Source organism: Rhipicephalus microplus, chromosome 2 (assembly GCF_043290135.1).
Source record: "Rhipicephalus microplus isolate Deutch F79 chromosome 2, USDA_Rmic, whole genome shotgun sequence".
Lineage (NCBI taxonomy): Eukaryota > Metazoa > Arthropoda > Arachnida > Ixodida > Ixodidae > Rhipicephalus > Rhipicephalus microplus.
The window spans coordinates 199,542,726-199,556,614 of record NC_134701.1 but is presented as its reverse complement, the minus strand read 5'-3'; the positions used below and the strand labels follow the sequence as shown (position 1 = coordinate 199,556,614).

General features: G+C 47.5%; 68 non-coding genes across 68 annotated transcripts; all 68 read right to left on the bottom strand.

The window, feature by feature from the left end:
* Window positions 1–323: 323 nt before the first annotated feature.
* Window positions 324–396, bottom strand: TRNAV-AAC (transfer RNA valine (anticodon AAC)). Its single transcript has one exon. It is a non-coding gene; the product is annotated as a tRNA-Val (tRNA).
* Window positions 397–758: 362 nt separating this feature from the next.
* Window positions 759–831, bottom strand: TRNAV-AAC (transfer RNA valine (anticodon AAC)). Its single transcript has one exon. It is a non-coding gene; the product is annotated as a tRNA-Val (tRNA).
* Window positions 832–903: 72 nt separating this feature from the next.
* TRNAV-AAC (transfer RNA valine (anticodon AAC)) lies at window positions 904–976 on the bottom strand. The gene has a single exon. It is a non-coding gene; the product is annotated as a tRNA-Val (tRNA).
* Window positions 977–1,049: 73 nt separating this feature from the next.
* Window positions 1,050–1,121, bottom strand: TRNAV-AAC (transfer RNA valine (anticodon AAC)). Its single transcript has one exon. It is a non-coding gene; the product is annotated as a tRNA-Val (tRNA).
* Window positions 1,122–1,337: 216 nt separating this feature from the next.
* On the bottom strand, window positions 1,338–1,410 carry TRNAV-CAC (transfer RNA valine (anticodon CAC)). The gene has a single exon. It is a non-coding gene; the product is annotated as a tRNA-Val (tRNA).
* Window positions 1,411–1,483: 73 nt separating this feature from the next.
* TRNAV-AAC (transfer RNA valine (anticodon AAC)) lies at window positions 1,484–1,556 on the bottom strand. Its single transcript has one exon. It is a non-coding gene; the product is annotated as a tRNA-Val (tRNA).
* Window positions 1,557–1,628: 72 nt separating this feature from the next.
* Window positions 1,629–1,701, bottom strand: TRNAI-AAU (transfer RNA isoleucine (anticodon AAU)). Its single transcript has one exon. It is a non-coding gene; the product is annotated as a tRNA-Ile (tRNA).
* A 71-nt stretch (window positions 1,702–1,772) lies between these two features.
* TRNAV-AAC (transfer RNA valine (anticodon AAC)) lies at window positions 1,773–1,845 on the bottom strand. The gene has a single exon. It is a non-coding gene; the product is annotated as a tRNA-Val (tRNA).
* A 69-nt stretch (window positions 1,846–1,914) lies between these two features.
* Window positions 1,915–1,988, bottom strand: TRNAV-CAC (transfer RNA valine (anticodon CAC)). The gene has a single exon. It is a non-coding gene; the product is annotated as a tRNA-Val (tRNA).
* Window positions 1,989–2,059: 71 nt separating this feature from the next.
* TRNAV-AAC (transfer RNA valine (anticodon AAC)) lies at window positions 2,060–2,132 on the bottom strand. Its single transcript has one exon. It is a non-coding gene; the product is annotated as a tRNA-Val (tRNA).
* A 72-nt stretch (window positions 2,133–2,204) lies between these two features.
* On the bottom strand, window positions 2,205–2,277 carry TRNAV-UAC (transfer RNA valine (anticodon UAC)). The gene has a single exon. It is a non-coding gene; the product is annotated as a tRNA-Val (tRNA).
* A 362-nt stretch (window positions 2,278–2,639) lies between these two features.
* On the bottom strand, window positions 2,640–2,712 carry TRNAV-AAC (transfer RNA valine (anticodon AAC)). Its single transcript has one exon. It is a non-coding gene; the product is annotated as a tRNA-Val (tRNA).
* A 217-nt stretch (window positions 2,713–2,929) lies between these two features.
* On the bottom strand, window positions 2,930–3,002 carry TRNAV-UAC (transfer RNA valine (anticodon UAC)). Its single transcript has one exon. It is a non-coding gene; the product is annotated as a tRNA-Val (tRNA).
* A 213-nt stretch (window positions 3,003–3,215) lies between these two features.
* On the bottom strand, window positions 3,216–3,288 carry TRNAV-AAC (transfer RNA valine (anticodon AAC)). Its single transcript has one exon. It is a non-coding gene; the product is annotated as a tRNA-Val (tRNA).
* Window positions 3,289–3,505: 217 nt separating this feature from the next.
* TRNAV-AAC (transfer RNA valine (anticodon AAC)) lies at window positions 3,506–3,578 on the bottom strand. The gene has a single exon. It is a non-coding gene; the product is annotated as a tRNA-Val (tRNA).
* A 71-nt stretch (window positions 3,579–3,649) lies between these two features.
* TRNAV-AAC (transfer RNA valine (anticodon AAC)) lies at window positions 3,650–3,722 on the bottom strand. The gene has a single exon. It is a non-coding gene; the product is annotated as a tRNA-Val (tRNA).
* A 66-nt stretch (window positions 3,723–3,788) lies between these two features.
* TRNAV-AAC (transfer RNA valine (anticodon AAC)) lies at window positions 3,789–3,861 on the bottom strand. Its single transcript has one exon. It is a non-coding gene; the product is annotated as a tRNA-Val (tRNA).
* A 72-nt stretch (window positions 3,862–3,933) lies between these two features.
* TRNAV-AAC (transfer RNA valine (anticodon AAC)) lies at window positions 3,934–4,006 on the bottom strand. The gene has a single exon. It is a non-coding gene; the product is annotated as a tRNA-Val (tRNA).
* Window positions 4,007–4,076: 70 nt separating this feature from the next.
* TRNAV-AAC (transfer RNA valine (anticodon AAC)) lies at window positions 4,077–4,149 on the bottom strand. Its single transcript has one exon. It is a non-coding gene; the product is annotated as a tRNA-Val (tRNA).
* Window positions 4,150–4,222: 73 nt separating this feature from the next.
* On the bottom strand, window positions 4,223–4,294 carry TRNAV-AAC (transfer RNA valine (anticodon AAC)). The gene has a single exon. It is a non-coding gene; the product is annotated as a tRNA-Val (tRNA).
* A 72-nt stretch (window positions 4,295–4,366) lies between these two features.
* Window positions 4,367–4,439, bottom strand: TRNAV-UAC (transfer RNA valine (anticodon UAC)). The gene has a single exon. It is a non-coding gene; the product is annotated as a tRNA-Val (tRNA).
* A 72-nt stretch (window positions 4,440–4,511) lies between these two features.
* On the bottom strand, window positions 4,512–4,584 carry TRNAV-CAC (transfer RNA valine (anticodon CAC)). The gene has a single exon. It is a non-coding gene; the product is annotated as a tRNA-Val (tRNA).
* Window positions 4,585–4,657: 73 nt separating this feature from the next.
* TRNAV-AAC (transfer RNA valine (anticodon AAC)) lies at window positions 4,658–4,730 on the bottom strand. Its single transcript has one exon. It is a non-coding gene; the product is annotated as a tRNA-Val (tRNA).
* A 363-nt stretch (window positions 4,731–5,093) lies between these two features.
* Window positions 5,094–5,166, bottom strand: TRNAV-UAC (transfer RNA valine (anticodon UAC)). Its single transcript has one exon. It is a non-coding gene; the product is annotated as a tRNA-Val (tRNA).
* A 213-nt stretch (window positions 5,167–5,379) lies between these two features.
* On the bottom strand, window positions 5,380–5,452 carry TRNAV-AAC (transfer RNA valine (anticodon AAC)). Its single transcript has one exon. It is a non-coding gene; the product is annotated as a tRNA-Val (tRNA).
* Window positions 5,453–5,669: 217 nt separating this feature from the next.
* Window positions 5,670–5,742, bottom strand: TRNAV-AAC (transfer RNA valine (anticodon AAC)). Its single transcript has one exon. It is a non-coding gene; the product is annotated as a tRNA-Val (tRNA).
* A 362-nt stretch (window positions 5,743–6,104) lies between these two features.
* Window positions 6,105–6,177, bottom strand: TRNAV-AAC (transfer RNA valine (anticodon AAC)). The gene has a single exon. It is a non-coding gene; the product is annotated as a tRNA-Val (tRNA).
* Window positions 6,178–6,249: 72 nt separating this feature from the next.
* Window positions 6,250–6,322, bottom strand: TRNAV-AAC (transfer RNA valine (anticodon AAC)). The gene has a single exon. It is a non-coding gene; the product is annotated as a tRNA-Val (tRNA).
* Window positions 6,323–6,395: 73 nt separating this feature from the next.
* On the bottom strand, window positions 6,396–6,467 carry TRNAV-AAC (transfer RNA valine (anticodon AAC)). The gene has a single exon. It is a non-coding gene; the product is annotated as a tRNA-Val (tRNA).
* A 216-nt stretch (window positions 6,468–6,683) lies between these two features.
* TRNAV-CAC (transfer RNA valine (anticodon CAC)) lies at window positions 6,684–6,756 on the bottom strand. The gene has a single exon. It is a non-coding gene; the product is annotated as a tRNA-Val (tRNA).
* A 73-nt stretch (window positions 6,757–6,829) lies between these two features.
* On the bottom strand, window positions 6,830–6,902 carry TRNAV-AAC (transfer RNA valine (anticodon AAC)). Its single transcript has one exon. It is a non-coding gene; the product is annotated as a tRNA-Val (tRNA).
* A 72-nt stretch (window positions 6,903–6,974) lies between these two features.
* Window positions 6,975–7,047, bottom strand: TRNAI-AAU (transfer RNA isoleucine (anticodon AAU)). The gene has a single exon. It is a non-coding gene; the product is annotated as a tRNA-Ile (tRNA).
* Window positions 7,048–7,118: 71 nt separating this feature from the next.
* Window positions 7,119–7,191, bottom strand: TRNAV-AAC (transfer RNA valine (anticodon AAC)). The gene has a single exon. It is a non-coding gene; the product is annotated as a tRNA-Val (tRNA).
* A 69-nt stretch (window positions 7,192–7,260) lies between these two features.
* On the bottom strand, window positions 7,261–7,334 carry TRNAV-CAC (transfer RNA valine (anticodon CAC)). The gene has a single exon. It is a non-coding gene; the product is annotated as a tRNA-Val (tRNA).
* Window positions 7,335–7,406: 72 nt separating this feature from the next.
* On the bottom strand, window positions 7,407–7,479 carry TRNAV-AAC (transfer RNA valine (anticodon AAC)). Its single transcript has one exon. It is a non-coding gene; the product is annotated as a tRNA-Val (tRNA).
* A 72-nt stretch (window positions 7,480–7,551) lies between these two features.
* Window positions 7,552–7,624, bottom strand: TRNAV-AAC (transfer RNA valine (anticodon AAC)). The gene has a single exon. It is a non-coding gene; the product is annotated as a tRNA-Val (tRNA).
* Window positions 7,625–7,695: 71 nt separating this feature from the next.
* On the bottom strand, window positions 7,696–7,768 carry TRNAV-AAC (transfer RNA valine (anticodon AAC)). The gene has a single exon. It is a non-coding gene; the product is annotated as a tRNA-Val (tRNA).
* A 66-nt stretch (window positions 7,769–7,834) lies between these two features.
* On the bottom strand, window positions 7,835–7,907 carry TRNAV-AAC (transfer RNA valine (anticodon AAC)). Its single transcript has one exon. It is a non-coding gene; the product is annotated as a tRNA-Val (tRNA).
* A 72-nt stretch (window positions 7,908–7,979) lies between these two features.
* On the bottom strand, window positions 7,980–8,052 carry TRNAI-AAU (transfer RNA isoleucine (anticodon AAU)). Its single transcript has one exon. It is a non-coding gene; the product is annotated as a tRNA-Ile (tRNA).
* A 216-nt stretch (window positions 8,053–8,268) lies between these two features.
* On the bottom strand, window positions 8,269–8,341 carry TRNAV-AAC (transfer RNA valine (anticodon AAC)). Its single transcript has one exon. It is a non-coding gene; the product is annotated as a tRNA-Val (tRNA).
* Window positions 8,342–8,413: 72 nt separating this feature from the next.
* Window positions 8,414–8,486, bottom strand: TRNAV-AAC (transfer RNA valine (anticodon AAC)). The gene has a single exon. It is a non-coding gene; the product is annotated as a tRNA-Val (tRNA).
* A 71-nt stretch (window positions 8,487–8,557) lies between these two features.
* TRNAV-AAC (transfer RNA valine (anticodon AAC)) lies at window positions 8,558–8,630 on the bottom strand. Its single transcript has one exon. It is a non-coding gene; the product is annotated as a tRNA-Val (tRNA).
* Window positions 8,631–8,702: 72 nt separating this feature from the next.
* On the bottom strand, window positions 8,703–8,775 carry TRNAV-UAC (transfer RNA valine (anticodon UAC)). The gene has a single exon. It is a non-coding gene; the product is annotated as a tRNA-Val (tRNA).
* Window positions 8,776–8,842: 67 nt separating this feature from the next.
* Window positions 8,843–8,915, bottom strand: TRNAV-CAC (transfer RNA valine (anticodon CAC)). Its single transcript has one exon. It is a non-coding gene; the product is annotated as a tRNA-Val (tRNA).
* A 73-nt stretch (window positions 8,916–8,988) lies between these two features.
* On the bottom strand, window positions 8,989–9,061 carry TRNAV-AAC (transfer RNA valine (anticodon AAC)). Its single transcript has one exon. It is a non-coding gene; the product is annotated as a tRNA-Val (tRNA).
* Window positions 9,062–9,276: 215 nt separating this feature from the next.
* Window positions 9,277–9,349, bottom strand: TRNAV-AAC (transfer RNA valine (anticodon AAC)). Its single transcript has one exon. It is a non-coding gene; the product is annotated as a tRNA-Val (tRNA).
* A 217-nt stretch (window positions 9,350–9,566) lies between these two features.
* On the bottom strand, window positions 9,567–9,639 carry TRNAV-AAC (transfer RNA valine (anticodon AAC)). Its single transcript has one exon. It is a non-coding gene; the product is annotated as a tRNA-Val (tRNA).
* Window positions 9,640–9,710: 71 nt separating this feature from the next.
* TRNAV-AAC (transfer RNA valine (anticodon AAC)) lies at window positions 9,711–9,783 on the bottom strand. Its single transcript has one exon. It is a non-coding gene; the product is annotated as a tRNA-Val (tRNA).
* A 216-nt stretch (window positions 9,784–9,999) lies between these two features.
* On the bottom strand, window positions 10,000–10,072 carry TRNAV-AAC (transfer RNA valine (anticodon AAC)). Its single transcript has one exon. It is a non-coding gene; the product is annotated as a tRNA-Val (tRNA).
* Window positions 10,073–10,144: 72 nt separating this feature from the next.
* TRNAV-AAC (transfer RNA valine (anticodon AAC)) lies at window positions 10,145–10,217 on the bottom strand. The gene has a single exon. It is a non-coding gene; the product is annotated as a tRNA-Val (tRNA).
* Window positions 10,218–10,288: 71 nt separating this feature from the next.
* TRNAV-AAC (transfer RNA valine (anticodon AAC)) lies at window positions 10,289–10,361 on the bottom strand. The gene has a single exon. It is a non-coding gene; the product is annotated as a tRNA-Val (tRNA).
* Window positions 10,362–10,427: 66 nt separating this feature from the next.
* TRNAV-AAC (transfer RNA valine (anticodon AAC)) lies at window positions 10,428–10,500 on the bottom strand. The gene has a single exon. It is a non-coding gene; the product is annotated as a tRNA-Val (tRNA).
* A 72-nt stretch (window positions 10,501–10,572) lies between these two features.
* Window positions 10,573–10,645, bottom strand: TRNAI-AAU (transfer RNA isoleucine (anticodon AAU)). Its single transcript has one exon. It is a non-coding gene; the product is annotated as a tRNA-Ile (tRNA).
* A 216-nt stretch (window positions 10,646–10,861) lies between these two features.
* On the bottom strand, window positions 10,862–10,934 carry TRNAV-AAC (transfer RNA valine (anticodon AAC)). Its single transcript has one exon. It is a non-coding gene; the product is annotated as a tRNA-Val (tRNA).
* Window positions 10,935–11,006: 72 nt separating this feature from the next.
* Window positions 11,007–11,079, bottom strand: TRNAV-AAC (transfer RNA valine (anticodon AAC)). The gene has a single exon. It is a non-coding gene; the product is annotated as a tRNA-Val (tRNA).
* Window positions 11,080–11,150: 71 nt separating this feature from the next.
* TRNAV-AAC (transfer RNA valine (anticodon AAC)) lies at window positions 11,151–11,223 on the bottom strand. The gene has a single exon. It is a non-coding gene; the product is annotated as a tRNA-Val (tRNA).
* Window positions 11,224–11,295: 72 nt separating this feature from the next.
* TRNAV-UAC (transfer RNA valine (anticodon UAC)) lies at window positions 11,296–11,368 on the bottom strand. Its single transcript has one exon. It is a non-coding gene; the product is annotated as a tRNA-Val (tRNA).
* Window positions 11,369–11,435: 67 nt separating this feature from the next.
* TRNAV-CAC (transfer RNA valine (anticodon CAC)) lies at window positions 11,436–11,508 on the bottom strand. The gene has a single exon. It is a non-coding gene; the product is annotated as a tRNA-Val (tRNA).
* A 73-nt stretch (window positions 11,509–11,581) lies between these two features.
* On the bottom strand, window positions 11,582–11,654 carry TRNAV-AAC (transfer RNA valine (anticodon AAC)). The gene has a single exon. It is a non-coding gene; the product is annotated as a tRNA-Val (tRNA).
* A 215-nt stretch (window positions 11,655–11,869) lies between these two features.
* Window positions 11,870–11,942, bottom strand: TRNAV-AAC (transfer RNA valine (anticodon AAC)). Its single transcript has one exon. It is a non-coding gene; the product is annotated as a tRNA-Val (tRNA).
* A 217-nt stretch (window positions 11,943–12,159) lies between these two features.
* Window positions 12,160–12,232, bottom strand: TRNAV-AAC (transfer RNA valine (anticodon AAC)). Its single transcript has one exon. It is a non-coding gene; the product is annotated as a tRNA-Val (tRNA).
* Window positions 12,233–12,303: 71 nt separating this feature from the next.
* Window positions 12,304–12,376, bottom strand: TRNAV-AAC (transfer RNA valine (anticodon AAC)). Its single transcript has one exon. It is a non-coding gene; the product is annotated as a tRNA-Val (tRNA).
* Window positions 12,377–12,448: 72 nt separating this feature from the next.
* On the bottom strand, window positions 12,449–12,521 carry TRNAV-UAC (transfer RNA valine (anticodon UAC)). Its single transcript has one exon. It is a non-coding gene; the product is annotated as a tRNA-Val (tRNA).
* A 217-nt stretch (window positions 12,522–12,738) lies between these two features.
* On the bottom strand, window positions 12,739–12,811 carry TRNAV-UAC (transfer RNA valine (anticodon UAC)). The gene has a single exon. It is a non-coding gene; the product is annotated as a tRNA-Val (tRNA).
* A 362-nt stretch (window positions 12,812–13,173) lies between these two features.
* On the bottom strand, window positions 13,174–13,246 carry TRNAV-AAC (transfer RNA valine (anticodon AAC)). Its single transcript has one exon. It is a non-coding gene; the product is annotated as a tRNA-Val (tRNA).
* A 72-nt stretch (window positions 13,247–13,318) lies between these two features.
* On the bottom strand, window positions 13,319–13,391 carry TRNAV-AAC (transfer RNA valine (anticodon AAC)). Its single transcript has one exon. It is a non-coding gene; the product is annotated as a tRNA-Val (tRNA).
* Window positions 13,392–13,608: 217 nt separating this feature from the next.
* TRNAV-UAC (transfer RNA valine (anticodon UAC)) lies at window positions 13,609–13,675 on the bottom strand. The gene has a single exon. It is a non-coding gene; the product is annotated as a tRNA-Val (tRNA).
* Window positions 13,676–13,752: 77 nt separating this feature from the next.
* Window positions 13,753–13,825, bottom strand: TRNAV-CAC (transfer RNA valine (anticodon CAC)). The gene has a single exon. It is a non-coding gene; the product is annotated as a tRNA-Val (tRNA).
* Window positions 13,826–13,889: the final 64 nt, after the last annotated feature.

Below are 13,889 nucleotides of genomic sequence, written 5' to 3'. Positions count from 1 at the left end.
TACCGCGGCCCACACGGGCCGCTGAAACCGCCCCTACGCGGGAGCACATGATAAACACGTCCGTTCACTGTCGTGGCCGGAAGTGGAATCACTACACCACAAGCACAGCTGTGCAGATGTCTCACGAATGAGCCTTTGTGCAATGACGTACATTGAAACTGTAAAAGAGAAGTGCTCTTGTGCCTTCCAGAGATCGAACCTGGCGCCTTCCGGGTGTAAGGCGGATGTGATAACCACTACACCACAAGCACACATGTGCAGAGCTCTCACGAATGAGCCTTTGTTCAATTACGTATATTGAAACTGTAAAAAATAAGTGCTCTTGTGCCTGTCAGGGATCGAACCTGAGGCCTTCCGCGTGTTAGGCGGATGTGATAACCGCTACACCACAAGCACAGCTGTGCAGAGCTCTCACGAATGAGTCTTTGTTCAAAGACGTATATTGAAACTGTAAAAAAAGAAATGCTCTCGTTCCTGCCAGGGATCCAACCTGGTGCCTTCCGCGCGTAAAGCGGATGTGATAACCACTACACCACAAGCACAGCTGTGCAGAGCTCTCACGAATGAGTCTTTGTTCAATGACGTATATTGAAACTGTAAAAAAGAAGTGCTCTAGTGCCTGCCAGAGATCTGACCTGGGGCCTTCCGCGTGTAAAGCGCATGTGATAACCACTACACCACAAACACAGCTGTGCAGAGCTCTCATGAATGAGTCTTTGTTCAATGAAGTATATTGAAACTAAGTAAAGAAATGCTCTTGTGTCTGCCAGGTATCGAACCTGGGGCCTTCCGCGTGTTAGGCGGATGTGATAACCGCTACACCACAAGCACAGCTGCGCAAAGTGACACGAAGGAGTCTTTGTTCAATGAAGTATATTGAAACTGTAAAGAAAGAAACGCTCTTGTGCCTGCCAGGGATCGAACAAAGGGCCTTCCGCGTGTTAGGCGGATGTGATAACCACTACACCACAAGCACAGCTGTGCAGAGCTCTCACGATTGAGTCTTTGTTCAATGACGTATATTGAAACTGTAAAAAAAGAAGTGCTCTTGCGCCTGCCAGGGATCGAACCTGTGCCTTCTGCGTGTTAGGCGGATGTGATAACCGCTACACCACAAGCACAGCTGTGCAGAGGTCTCACGAATGAGCCTTTGTGCAATGACGTATATTGAAACTGTAAAAGAGAAGTGCTCTTGTGCCTGCCAGGGATCGAACCTGCGGCCTTTCGCGTGTAAGGCGGATGTGATAACCACTACACCTCAAGCACAGCTGTGCAGAGCTCTCATGAATGGGTCTTTGTTCAATGACGTATATTGAAATTAAAAAAAGAAATGCTCTTGTGCCTGCCAGGGATTGAACCTGGGGCCTTCCGCGTGTGAAGCGCATGTGATAACCACTACACCACAAGCACAGCGGTGCAGAGCTCTCACTATTGAGTCTTTGTTCAATGACGTATATTGAAACTGTAAAAAAAGAAGTGCTCTTGTGCCTGCCAGGGATCGAACCTGGGGCCTTCTGCGTGTTAGGCGGATGTGATAACCGCTACACCACAAGCACGGCTGTGCAGAGCTCTAACGAATGAACCTTTGTTCGATGACGTATATTGAAACTGTAAAAAGGAAGTGCTCTTGTGCCTGCCAGAGATCGAACCTGGCGCCTTCCGCGTATTAAGTGGATGTGATAACCACTACACCACAAGCACACATGTGCAGAGCTCTCACGAATGAGCCTTTGTTCAATGACGTATATTGAAACTAAAAAAAGAAATGCTCTTGTGCCTGCCAGGGATCGAACCTGGTGCCTTCCGCGTGTTAGGCGGATGTGATAACCACTACACCACAAGCACGGCTGTGCAGAGCTCTCATGAATGAGTCTTTGTTCAATGACGTATATTGAAATTAAAAAATAAATGCTCCTGTGCCTACAGGAATCGAACCTGGGGCCTTCCGCGTGTGAAGCGGATGTGATAACCACTACACCACAAGCACAGCTGTGCAGAGCTCTCATGAATGAGTCTTTGTTCAATGACGTATATTGAAACTAAAAAAAAGAAACGCTCTTGTGCCTGCCAGGGATCGAACCTGGGGCCTTCCGCGTGTTAAGCGGATGTGATAACCACTACACCACAAGCACAGCTGTGCAGAGCTCTTACAAATGAGCCTTTGTTCAATGACGTATATTTAAACTGTAAAAAAGAAGTGCTCTTGTGCTTGCCAGGGATCGAACCTGGGGCCTTCCGCGTGTAAGGCGGATGTGATAACCACTACACCACAAGCACAGCTGTGCAGAGCTCTCACGAATGAGTCTTTGTTCAAAGACGCACATTGAAACTGTAAAAAAAGAAATGCTCTCGTTCCTGCCAGGGATCCAACCTGGTGCCTTCCGCGCGTAAAGCGGATGTGATAACCACTACACCACAAGCACAGCTGTGCAGAGCTCTCACGAATGAGTCTTTGTTCAATGACGTATATTGAAACTGTAAAAAAGAAGTGCTCTAGTGCCTGCCAGAGATCGGACCTGGGGCTTTCCGCGTGTTAAGCGCATGTGATAACCACTACACCACAAACACAGCTGTGCAGAGCTCTCATGAATGAGTCTTTGTTCAATGACGTATATTGAAACTAAATAAAGAAATTCTCTTGTGTCTGCCAGGTATTGAACCTGGGGCCTTCCGCGTGTTAGGCGGACGTGATAACCGCTACACCACAAGCACAGCTGCGCAAAGTGACACGAAGGAGTCTTTGTTCAATGAAGTATATTGAAACTGTAAAAAAAGAAGTGCTCTTGTCCCTGCCAGGGATCAAACTTGGGGCCTTCCGCGTGTTAGGCGGATGTGACAACCGCTACACCACAAGCACAGCTGTGCAGAGGTCTCACGAATGAGCCTTTGTTCAATGACGTATATTGAAACTGTAATAAAGAAGTGCTCTTGTGCATGCCAGGGATCGAACCTGGGGCCTTCTGCGTGTAAGGCGGATGTGATAACCACTACACCACAAGCACAGCTGTGCAGAGCTCTCATGAATGAGTCTTTGTTCAATGACGTATATTGAAATTAAAAAATAAATGCTCCTGTGCCTACAGGAATCAAACCTGGGGCCTTCCGCGTGTGAAGCGGATTTGATAACCACTACACCACAAGAACGGCTGTATAGACTCTCATAAATGAGCCTTTGTTCAATTACGTATATTGAAACTGTAAAAAAGAAGTGCTCTTGTGCCTGTCAGGGATCGAACCTGAGGCCTTCCGCGTGTTAGGCGGATGTGATAACCGCTACACCACAAGCACAGCTGTGCAGAGCTCTCACGAATCAGCCTTTGTTCAATGACGTATATTGAAACTGTAAAAAAGAAGTGCTCTTGTGCTTGCCAGGGATCGAACCTGGGGCCTTGCGCGTGTTAAGTGGATGTGATAAACACTACACCACAGGCACAGCTGTGCAGAGTTCTCACAAATGAGCCTTTGTTCAATGACGTATATTTAAACTGTAAAAATGAAGTGCTCTTGTGCCTGCCAGGGATCGAACCTGGGGCTTTCCACGTGTTAAGCGGATGTGATAACCACTACACCACAAGCACAGCTGTGCAGAGCTCTCATGAATGAGTCTTTGTTCAATGACGTATATTGAAACTAAAAAAAGAAATGCTCTTGTGCCTGCCAGGGATCGAACCTGGGGCCTTCCGCGTGTTAGGCGGATGTAATAACCACCACACCACAAGCGCAGCTGTGCACAGCCCTCACGAATGAGCCTTTGTTCAATTACGTATATTGAAACTAAAAAATGCTCTTGTGCCTGCCAGGGATAGAACCTGGGGCCTTCCGCGTGTTAAGCGGATGTGATAACCACTACACCACAAGTACAGCTGTGCAGAGCTCTCATGAATGAGTCTTTGTTCAATGACGTATATTGAAACTAAAAAAAAGAAACGCTCTTGTGCCTGCCAGGGATCGAACCTGGGGCCTTCCGCGTGTTAGGCAGATGTGACAACCGCTACACCACAAGCACAGCTGTGCAGAGCTCTCATGAATGAGTCTTTGTTCAATGACGTATATTGAAACTAAAAAAGAAACGCTCTTGTGTCTGCCAGGGATCGAACCTGGGGCCTTCCGCGTGTTAGGCGGATGTGATAACCACTACACCGCAAGCACAGCTGTGCAGAGCTCTCACGATTGAGTCTTTGTTCAATGACGTATATTGAAACTGTAAAAAAAGAAGTGCTCTTGTGCCTGCCAGGGATCGAACCTGTGCCTTCTGCGTGTTAGGCGGATGTGATAACCGCTACACCACAAGCACCGCTGTGCAGAGGTCTCACGAATGAGCCTTTGTGCAATGACGTACATTGAAACTGTAAAAGAGAAGTGCTCTTGTGTGTGCCAGGGATCGAACCTGGGGCCTTCCGCGTGTAAGGCGGATGTGATAACCACTACACCACAAGCACAGCTGTGCAGAGGTCTCACGAATGAGCCTTTGTTCAATGACGTATACTGAAATTAAAAAAAAGAAATGCTCTCGTGCCTGCCATGGATTGAACCTGGGGCCTTCCGCGTGTGAAGCGGATGTGATAACCGCTACACCACAAGCACAGCTGTGCAGAGCTCTCACGATTGAGTCTTTATTCAATGACGTATATTGAAACTGTAAAAACAGAAGTGCTCTTGTGCCTGCCAGGGATCGAACCTGGGGTCTTCCGCGTGTTAGGCGGATGTGATAACCGCTACACCACAAGCACAGCTGTGCAGAGCTCTCACGAATGAACCTTTGTTAAGTGACGTATATTGAAACTGTAAAAAGGAAGTGCTCTTGTGCCTGCCAGAGATCGAACCTGGGGCCTTTCGCGTATTAAGTGGATGTGATAACCACTACACCACAAGCACAGCTGTGCAGAGCTCTCATCAATGAGTCGTTGTTCAATGAAGTATATTGAAACTGTGAAAATAGAAGTGCGCTTGTGCCTGCAACGGATCGAACCTGGTGCCTTCCGCGTGTTAGGCGGATGTGATAACCACTACACCACAAGCACGGCTGTGCAGAGCTCTCACGAATCAGCCTTTGTTCAATGACGTATATTGAAACTGTAAAAAAGAAGTGCTCTTGTGCTTGCCAGGGATCGAGCCTGGGGCCTTGCGCGTGTAAGGCGGATGTGATAACCACTACACCACAAGCACAGCTGTGCAGAGCTCTCATGAATGAGTCTTTGTTCAATGACGTATATTGAAATTAAAAAATAAATGCTCCTGTGCCTACAGGAATCGAATCTGGGGCCTTCCGCGTGTGAAGCGGATGTGATAAACACTACACCACAAGCACAGCTGTGCAGAGCTCTCATGAATGAGTCTTTGTTCAATGACGTATATTGAAATTAAAAAAAGAAACGCTCTTGTGCCTGCCAGGGATCGAACCTGGGGCCTTCCGCGTGTTAGGCGGATGTGATAACCACTACACCACAAGCACAGCTGTGCAGATGTCTCACGAATGAGCCTTTGTGCAATGACGTACATTGAAACTGTAAAAGAGAAGTGCTCTTGTGCCTTCCAGAGATCGAACCTGGCGCCTTCCGGGTGTAAGGCGGATGTGATAACCACTACACCACAAGCACACATGTGCAGAGCTCTCACGAATGAGCCTTTGTTCAATTACGTATATTGAAACTGTAAAAAATAAGTGCTCTTGTGCCTGTCAGGGATCGAACCTGAGGCCTTCCGCGTGTTAGGCGGATGTGATAACCGCTACACCACAAGCACAGCTGTGCAGAGCTCTCACGAATGAGTCTTTGTTCAAAGACGTATATTGAAACTGTAAAAAAAGAAATGCTCTCGTTCCTGCCAGGGATCCAACCTGGTGCCTTCCGCGCGTAAAGCGGATGTGATAACCACTACACCACAAGCACAGCTGTGCAGAGCTCTCACGAATGAGTCTTTGTTCAATGACGTATATTGAAACTGTAAAAAAGAAGTGCTCTAGTGCCTGCCAGAGATCTGACCTGGGGCCTTCCGCGTGTAAAGCGCATGTGATAACCACTACACCACAAACACAGCTGTGCAGAGCTCTCATGAATGAGTCTTTGTTCAATGAAGTATATTGAAACTAAGTAAAGAAATGCTCTTGTGTCTGCCAGGTATCGAACCTGGGGCCTTCCGCGTGTTAGGCGGATGTGATAACCGCTACACCACAAGCACAGCTGCGCAAAGTGACACGAAGGAGTCTTTGTTCAATGAAGTATATTGAAACTGTAAAGAAAGAAACGCTCTTGTGCCTGCCAGGGATCGAACCAAGGGCCTTCCGCGTGTTAGGCGGATGTGATAACCACTACACCACAAGCACAGCTGTGCAGAGCTCTCACGATTGAGTCTTTGTTCAATGACGTATATTGAAACTGTAAAAAAAGAAGTGCTCTTGCGCCTGCCAGGGATCGAACCTGTGCCTTCTGCGTGTTAGGCGGATGTGATAACCGCTACACCACAAGCACAGCTGTGCAGAGGTCTCACGAATGAGCCTTTGTGCAATGACGTATATTGAAACTGTAAAAGAGAAGTGCTCTTGTGCCTGCCAGGGATCGAACCTGCGGCCTTTCGCGTGTAAGGCGGATGTGATAACCATTACACCTCAAGCACAGCTGTGCAGAGCTCTCATGAATGAGTCTTTGTTCAATGACGTATATTGAAATTAAAAAAAGAAATGCTCTTGTGCCTGCCAGGGATTGAACCTGGGGCCTTCCGCGTGTGAAGCGCATGTGATAACCACTACACCACAAGCACAGCTGTGCAGAGCTCTCACTATTGAGTCTTTGTTCAATGACGTATATTGAAACTGTAAAAAAAGAAGTGCTCTTGTGCCTGCCAGGGATCGAACCTGGGGCCTTCTGCGTGTTAGGCGGATGTGATAACCGCTACACCACAAGCACGGCTGTGCAGAGCTCTAACGAATGAACCTTTGTTCGATGACGTATATTGAAACTGTAAAAAGGAAGTGCTCTTGTGCCTGCCAGAGATCGAACCTGGCGCCTTCCGCGTATTAAGTGGATGTGATAACCACTACACCACAAGCACACATGTGCAGAGCTCTCACGAATGAGCCTTTGTTCAATGACGTATATTGAAACTAAAAAAAGAAATGCTCTTGTGCCTGCCAGGGATCGAACCTGGTGCCTTCCGCGTGTTAGGCGGATGTGATAACCACTACACCACAAGCACGGCTGTGCAGAGCTCTCATGAATGAGTCTTTGTTCAATGACGTATATTGAAATTAAAAAATAAATGCTCCTGTGCCTACAGGAATCGAACCTGGGGCCTTCCGCGTGTGAAGCGGATGTGATAACCACTACACCACAAGCACAGCTGTGCAGAGCTCTCATGAATGAGTCTTTGTTCAATGACGTATATTGAAACTAAAAAAAAAGAAACGCTCTTGTGCCTGCCAGGGATCGAACCTGGGGCCTTCTGCGTGTTAAGCGGATGTGATAACCACTACACCACAAGCACAGCTGTTCAGAGCTCTCACGAATGAGCCTTTGTTCAATTGCGTATATTGAAACTGTAAAAAAGAAGTGCTCTTGTGCCTGCCAGGGATCGAACCTGGGGCTTTCCACGTGTTAAGCGGATGTGATAACCACTACACCACAAGCACAGCTGTGCAGAGCTCTCATGAATGAGTCTTTGTTCAATGACGTATATTGAAACTAAAAAAATAAATGCTCTTGTGCCTGCCAGGGATCGAACCTGGGGCCTTCCGCGTGTTAGGCGGATGTAATAACCACTACACCACAAGCGCAGCTGTGCACAGCCCTCACGAATGAGCCTTTGTTCAATTACGTATATTGAAACTAAAAAATGCTCTTGTACCTGCCAGGGATCGAACCTGGGGCCTTCCGCGTGTTAAGCGGATGTGATAACCACTACACCACAAGCACAGCTGTGCAGAGCTCTCATGAATGAGTCTTTGTTCAATGACGTATATTGAAACTAAAAAAAAGAAACGCTCTTGTGCCTGCCAGGGATCGAACCTGGGGCCTTCCGCGTATTAAGTGGATGTGATAACCACTACACCACAAGCACAGCTGTGCAGAGCTCTCACGAATGAACCTTTGTTCAATGACGTATATTGAAACTGTAAAAAAGAAGTGCTCTTTTGCCTGCCAGAGATCGAACCTGGCGCCTTCCGCGTATTAAGTGGATGTGATAACCACGACACCACAAGCACACATGTGCAGAGCTCTCACAAATGAGCCTTTGTTCAATGACGTATATTGAAACTAAAAAAAGAAATGCTCTTGTGCCGGCCAGGGATCGAACCTGGTGCCTTCCGCGTGTTAGGCGGATGTGATAACCACTACACCACAAGCACGGCTGTGCAGAGCTCTCACGAATCAGCCTTTGTTCAATGACGTATATTGAAACTGTAAAAAAGAAGTGCTCTTGTGCCTGCCAGGGATCGAACCTGGGGCTTTCCACGTGTTAAGCGGATGTGATAACCACTACACCACAAGCACAGCTGTGCAGAGCTTTCATGAATGAGTCTTTGTTCAATGACGTATATTGAAACTAAAAAAAGAAATGCTCTTGTGCCTGCCAGGGATCGAACCTGGGGCCTTCCGCGTGTTAGGCGGATGTAATAACCACTACACCACAAGCACAGCTGTGCAGAGGTCTCACGAATGAGCCTTTGTGCAATGACGTATATTGAAACTGTAAAAGAGAAGTGCTCTTGTGCGTGCCAGGGATCGAACCTGGGGCCTTCCGCGTGTAAGGCGGATGTGATAACCACTACACCACAATCACAGCTGTGCAGAGCTCTCATGAATGAGTCTTTGTTCAATGACGTATATTAATAAAAAAGAAATGCTCTCGTGCCTGCCAGGGATTGAACCTTAGGCCTTCCGCGTGTGAAGCGGATGTGATAACCGCTACACCACAAGCACAGCTGTGCAGAGCTCTCACGATTGAGTCTTTGTTCAATGACGTATATTGAAACTGTAAAAACAGAAGTGCTCTTGTGCCTGCCAGGGATCGAACCTGGGGCCTTCCGCGTGTTAGGCGGATGTGATAACCGCTACACCACAAGCACAGCTGTGCAGAGCTCTCACGAATGAACCTTTGTTAAATGACGTATATTGAAAGTGTAAAAAGGAAGTGCTGTTGTGCCTGCCAGAGATCGAACCTGGGGACTTTCGCGTATTAAGTGGATGTGATAACCACTACACCACAAGCACAGCTGTGCAGAGCTCTCATCAATGAGTCTTTGTTCAATGACCTATATTGAAAATAAAAAAGAAATGCTCTTGTGCCTGCCAGGGATCGAACCTGGGGCCTTCCGCGTGTTAGGCGGATGTGATAACCACTACACCACAAGGACAGTTGAGCAGAGCTCTCACAAATGAGTCGTTGTTCAATGAAGTATATTGAAACTGTGAAAAAGAAGTGCGCTTGTGCCTGCAACGGATCGAACCTGGGGCCTTCTGCGTGTTAGGCGGATGTGATAACCACTACACCACAAGCACAGCTGTTCAGAGCTCTCACGAATGAGCCTTTGTTCAATTGCGTATATTGAAACTGTAAAAAAGAAGTGCTCTTGTGCCTGCCAGGGATCGAACCTGGGGCTTTCCACGTGTTAAGCGGATGTGATAACCACTACACCACAAGCACAGCTGTGCAGAGCTCTCATGAATTAGTCTTTGTTCAATGACGTATATTGAAACTAAAAAAAGAAACGCTCTTGTGCCTGCCAGGGATCGAACCTGGGGCCTTCCGCGTGTTAGGCGGATGTGATAACCACTACACCACAAGCACAGCTGTGCAGAGCTCTCACGAATGAACCTTTGTTCAATGACGTATATTGAAACTGTAAAAAAGAAGTGCTCTTTTGCCTGCCAGAGATCGAACCTGGCGCCTTCCGCGTATTAAGTGGATGTGATAACCACGACACCACAAGCACACATGTGCAGAGCTCTCACAAATGAGCCTTTGTTCAATGACGTATATTGAAACTAAAAAAAGAAATGCTCTTGTGCCGGCCAGGGATCGAACCTGGTGCCTTCCGCGTGTTAGGCGGATGTGATAACCACTACACCACAAGCACAGCTGTTCAGAGCTCTCACGAATGAGCCTTTGTTCAATTGCGTATATTGAAACTGTAAAAAAGAAGTGCTCTTGTGCCTGCCAGGGATCGAACCTGGGGCTTTCCACGTGTTAAGCGGATGTGATAACCACTACACCACAAGCACAGCTGTGCAGAGCTCTCATGAATGAGTCTTTGTTCAATGACGTATATTGAAACTAAAAAAATAAATGCTCTTGTGCCTGCCAGGGATCGAACCTGGGGCCTTCCGCGTGTTAGGCGGATGTAATAACCACTACACCACAAGCGCAGCTGTGCACAGCCCTCACGAATGAGCCTTTGTTCAATTACGTATATTGAAACTAAAAAATGCTCTTGTACCTGCCAGGGATCGAACCTGGGGCCTTCCGCGTGTTAAGCGGATGTGATAACCACTACACCACAAGCACAGCTGTGCAGAGCTCTCATGAATGAGTCTTTGTTCAATGACGTATATTGAAACTAAAAAAAAGAAACGCTCTTGTGCCTGCCAGGGATCGAACCTGGGGCCTTCCGCGTATTAAGTGGATGTGATAACCACTACACCACAAGCACAGCTGTGCAGAGCTCTCACGAATGAACCTTTGTTCAATGACGTATATTGAAACTGTAAAAAAGAAGTGCTCTTTTGCCTGCCAGAGATCGAACCTGGCGCCTTCCGCGTATTAAGTGGATGTGATAACCACGACACCACAAGCACACATGTGCAGAGCTCTCACAAATGAGCCTTTGTTCAATGACGTATATTGAAACTAAAAAAAGAAATGCTCTTGTGCCGGCCAGGGATCGAACCTGGTGCCTTCCGCGTGTTAGGCGGATGTGATAACCACTACACCACAAGCACGGCTGTGCAGAGCTCTCACGAATCAGCCTTTGTTCAATGACGTATATTGAAACTGTAAAAAAGAAGTGCTCTTGTGCCTGCCAGGGATCGAACCTGGGGCTTTCCACGTGTTAAGCGGATGTGATAACCACTACACCACAAGCACAGCTGTGCAGAGCTTTCATGAATGAGTCTTTGTTCAATGACGTATATTGAAACTAAAAAAAGAAATGCTCTTGTGCCTGCCAGGGATCGAACCTGGGGCCTTCCGCGTGTTAGGCGGATGTAATAACCACTACACCACAAGCACAGCTGTGCAGAGGTCTCACGAATGAGCCTTTGTGCAATGACGTATATTGAAACTGTAAAAGAGAAGTGCTCTTGTGCGTGCCAGGGATCGAACCTGGGGCCTTCCGCGTGTAAGGCGGATGTGATAACCACTACACCACAATCACAGCTGTGCAGAGCTCTCATGAATGAGTCTTTGTTCAATGACGTATATTAATAAAAAAGAAATGCTCTCGTGCCTGCCAGGGATTGAACCTTAGGCCTTCCGCGTGTGAAGCGGATGTGATAACCGCTACACCACAAGCACAGCTGTGCAGAGCTCTCACGATTGAGTCTTTGTTCAATGACGTATATTGAAACTGTAAAAACAGAAGTGCTCTTGTGCCTGCCAGGGATCGAACCTGGGGCCTTCCGCGTGTTAGGCGGATGTGATAACCGCTACACCACAAGCACAGCTGTGCAGAGCTCTCACGAATGAACCTTTGTTAAATGACGTATATTGAAAGTGTAAAAAGGAAGTGCTGTTGTGCCTGCCAGAGATCGAACCTGGGGACTTTCGCGTATTAAGTGGATGTGATAACCACTACACCACAAGCACAGCTGTGCAGAGCTCTCATCAATGAGTCTTTGTTCAATGACCTATATTGAAAATAAAAAAGAAATGCTCTTGTGCCTGCCAGGGATCGAACCTGGGGCCTTCCGCGTGTTAGGCGGATGTGATAACCACTACACCACAAGGACAGTTGAGCAGAGCTCTCACAAATGAGTCGTTGTTCAATGAAGTATATTGAAACTGTGAAAAAGAAGTGCGCTTGTGCCTGCAACGGATCGAACCTGGGGCCTTCTGCGTGTTAGGCGGATGTGATAACCACTACACCACAAGCACAGCTGTTCAGAGCTCTCACGAATGAGCCTTTGTTCAATTGCGTATATTGAAACTGTAAAAAAGAAGTGCTCTTGTGCCTGCCAGGGATCGAACCTGGGGCTTTCCACGTGTTAAGCGGATGTGATAACCACTACACCACAAGCACAGCTGTGCAGAGCTCTCATGAATTAGTCTTTGTTCAATGACGTATATTGAAACTAAAAAAAGAAACGCTCTTGTGCCTGCCAGGGATCGAACCTGGGGCCTTCCGCGTGTTAGGCGGATGTGATCACCGCTACACCACAAGCACAGCTGTGCAGAGGTCTCACGAATGAGCCTTTGTGCAATGACGTATATTGAAACTGTAAAAGAGAAGTGCTCTTGTGCCTGCCAGAGATCGAACCTGGCGCCTTCCGGGTGTAAGGCGGATGTGATAACCACTACACCACAAGCACACATGTGCAGAGCTCTCACGAATGAGCCTTTGTTCAATTACGTATATTGAAACTGTAAAAAAGAAGTGCTCTTGTGACTGTCAGGGATCGAACCTGAGGCCTTCCGCGTGTTAGGCTGATGTGATAACCGCTACACCACAAGCACAGCTGTGCAGAGCCCTCACGAATCAGCCTTTGTTCAATGACGTATATTTAAACTGTAAAAAAGAAGTGCTCTTGTGCCTGCCAGGGATCGAACCTGGGGCCTTCCGCGTGTAAGGCGGATGTGATAACCACTACACCACAAGCACAGCTGTGCAGAGCTCTCACGAATGAGTCTTTGTTCAAAGACGTATATGGAAACTGTAAAAAAAGAAATGCTCTCGTTCCTGCCAGGGATCCAACCTGGTGCCTTCCGCGCGTAAAGCGGATGTGATAACCACTACACCACAAGCACAGCTGTGCAGAGCTCTCACGAATGAGTCTTTCTTCAATGACGTATATTGAAACTGTAAAAAAGAAGTGCTCTAGTGCCTGCCAGAGATCGGACCTGGGGCCTTCCGCGTGTAAAGCGCATGTGATAACCACTACACCACAAACACAGCTGTGCAGAGCTCTCATGAATGAGTCTTTGTTCAATGACGTATATTGAAACTAAGTAAAGAAATGCTCTTGTGTCTGCCAGGTATCGAACCTGGGGCCTTCTGCGTGTTAGGCGGATGTGATAACCGCTACACCACAAGCACAGCTGCGCAAAGTGACACGAAGGAGTCTTTGTTCAATGAAGTATATTGAAACTGTAAAGAAAGAAACGCTCTTGTGCCTGCCAGGGATCGAACCTGGGGCCTTCCGCGTGTTAGGCGGATGTGATAACCACTACACCACAAGCACAGCTGTGCAGAGCTCTCACGATTGAGTCTTTGTTCAATGACGTATATTGAAACTGTAAAAAAAGAAGTGCTCTTGTGCCTGCCAGGGATCGAACCTGTGCCTTGTGCGTGTTAGGCGGATGTGATAACCGCTACACCACAAGCACAGCTGTGCACAGGTCTCACGAATGAGCCTTTGTGCAATGACGTATATTGAAACTGTAAAAGAGAAGTGCTCTTGAGTCTGCCAGGGATCGAACCTGGGGCCTTCCGCGTGTAAGGCGGATGTGATAACCACTACACCTCAAGCACAGCTGTGCAGAGCTCTCATGATTGAGTCTTTGTTCACTGACGTATATTGAAATTAAAAAAAGAAATGCTCTTGTGCTTGCCAGGGATTGAACCTGGGGCCTTCCGCGTGTGAAGCGGATGTGATAACCACTACACCACAAGCACAGCTGTGCAGAGCTCTCACTATTGAGTCTTTGTTCAATGACGTATATTGAAACTGTAAAAAAAG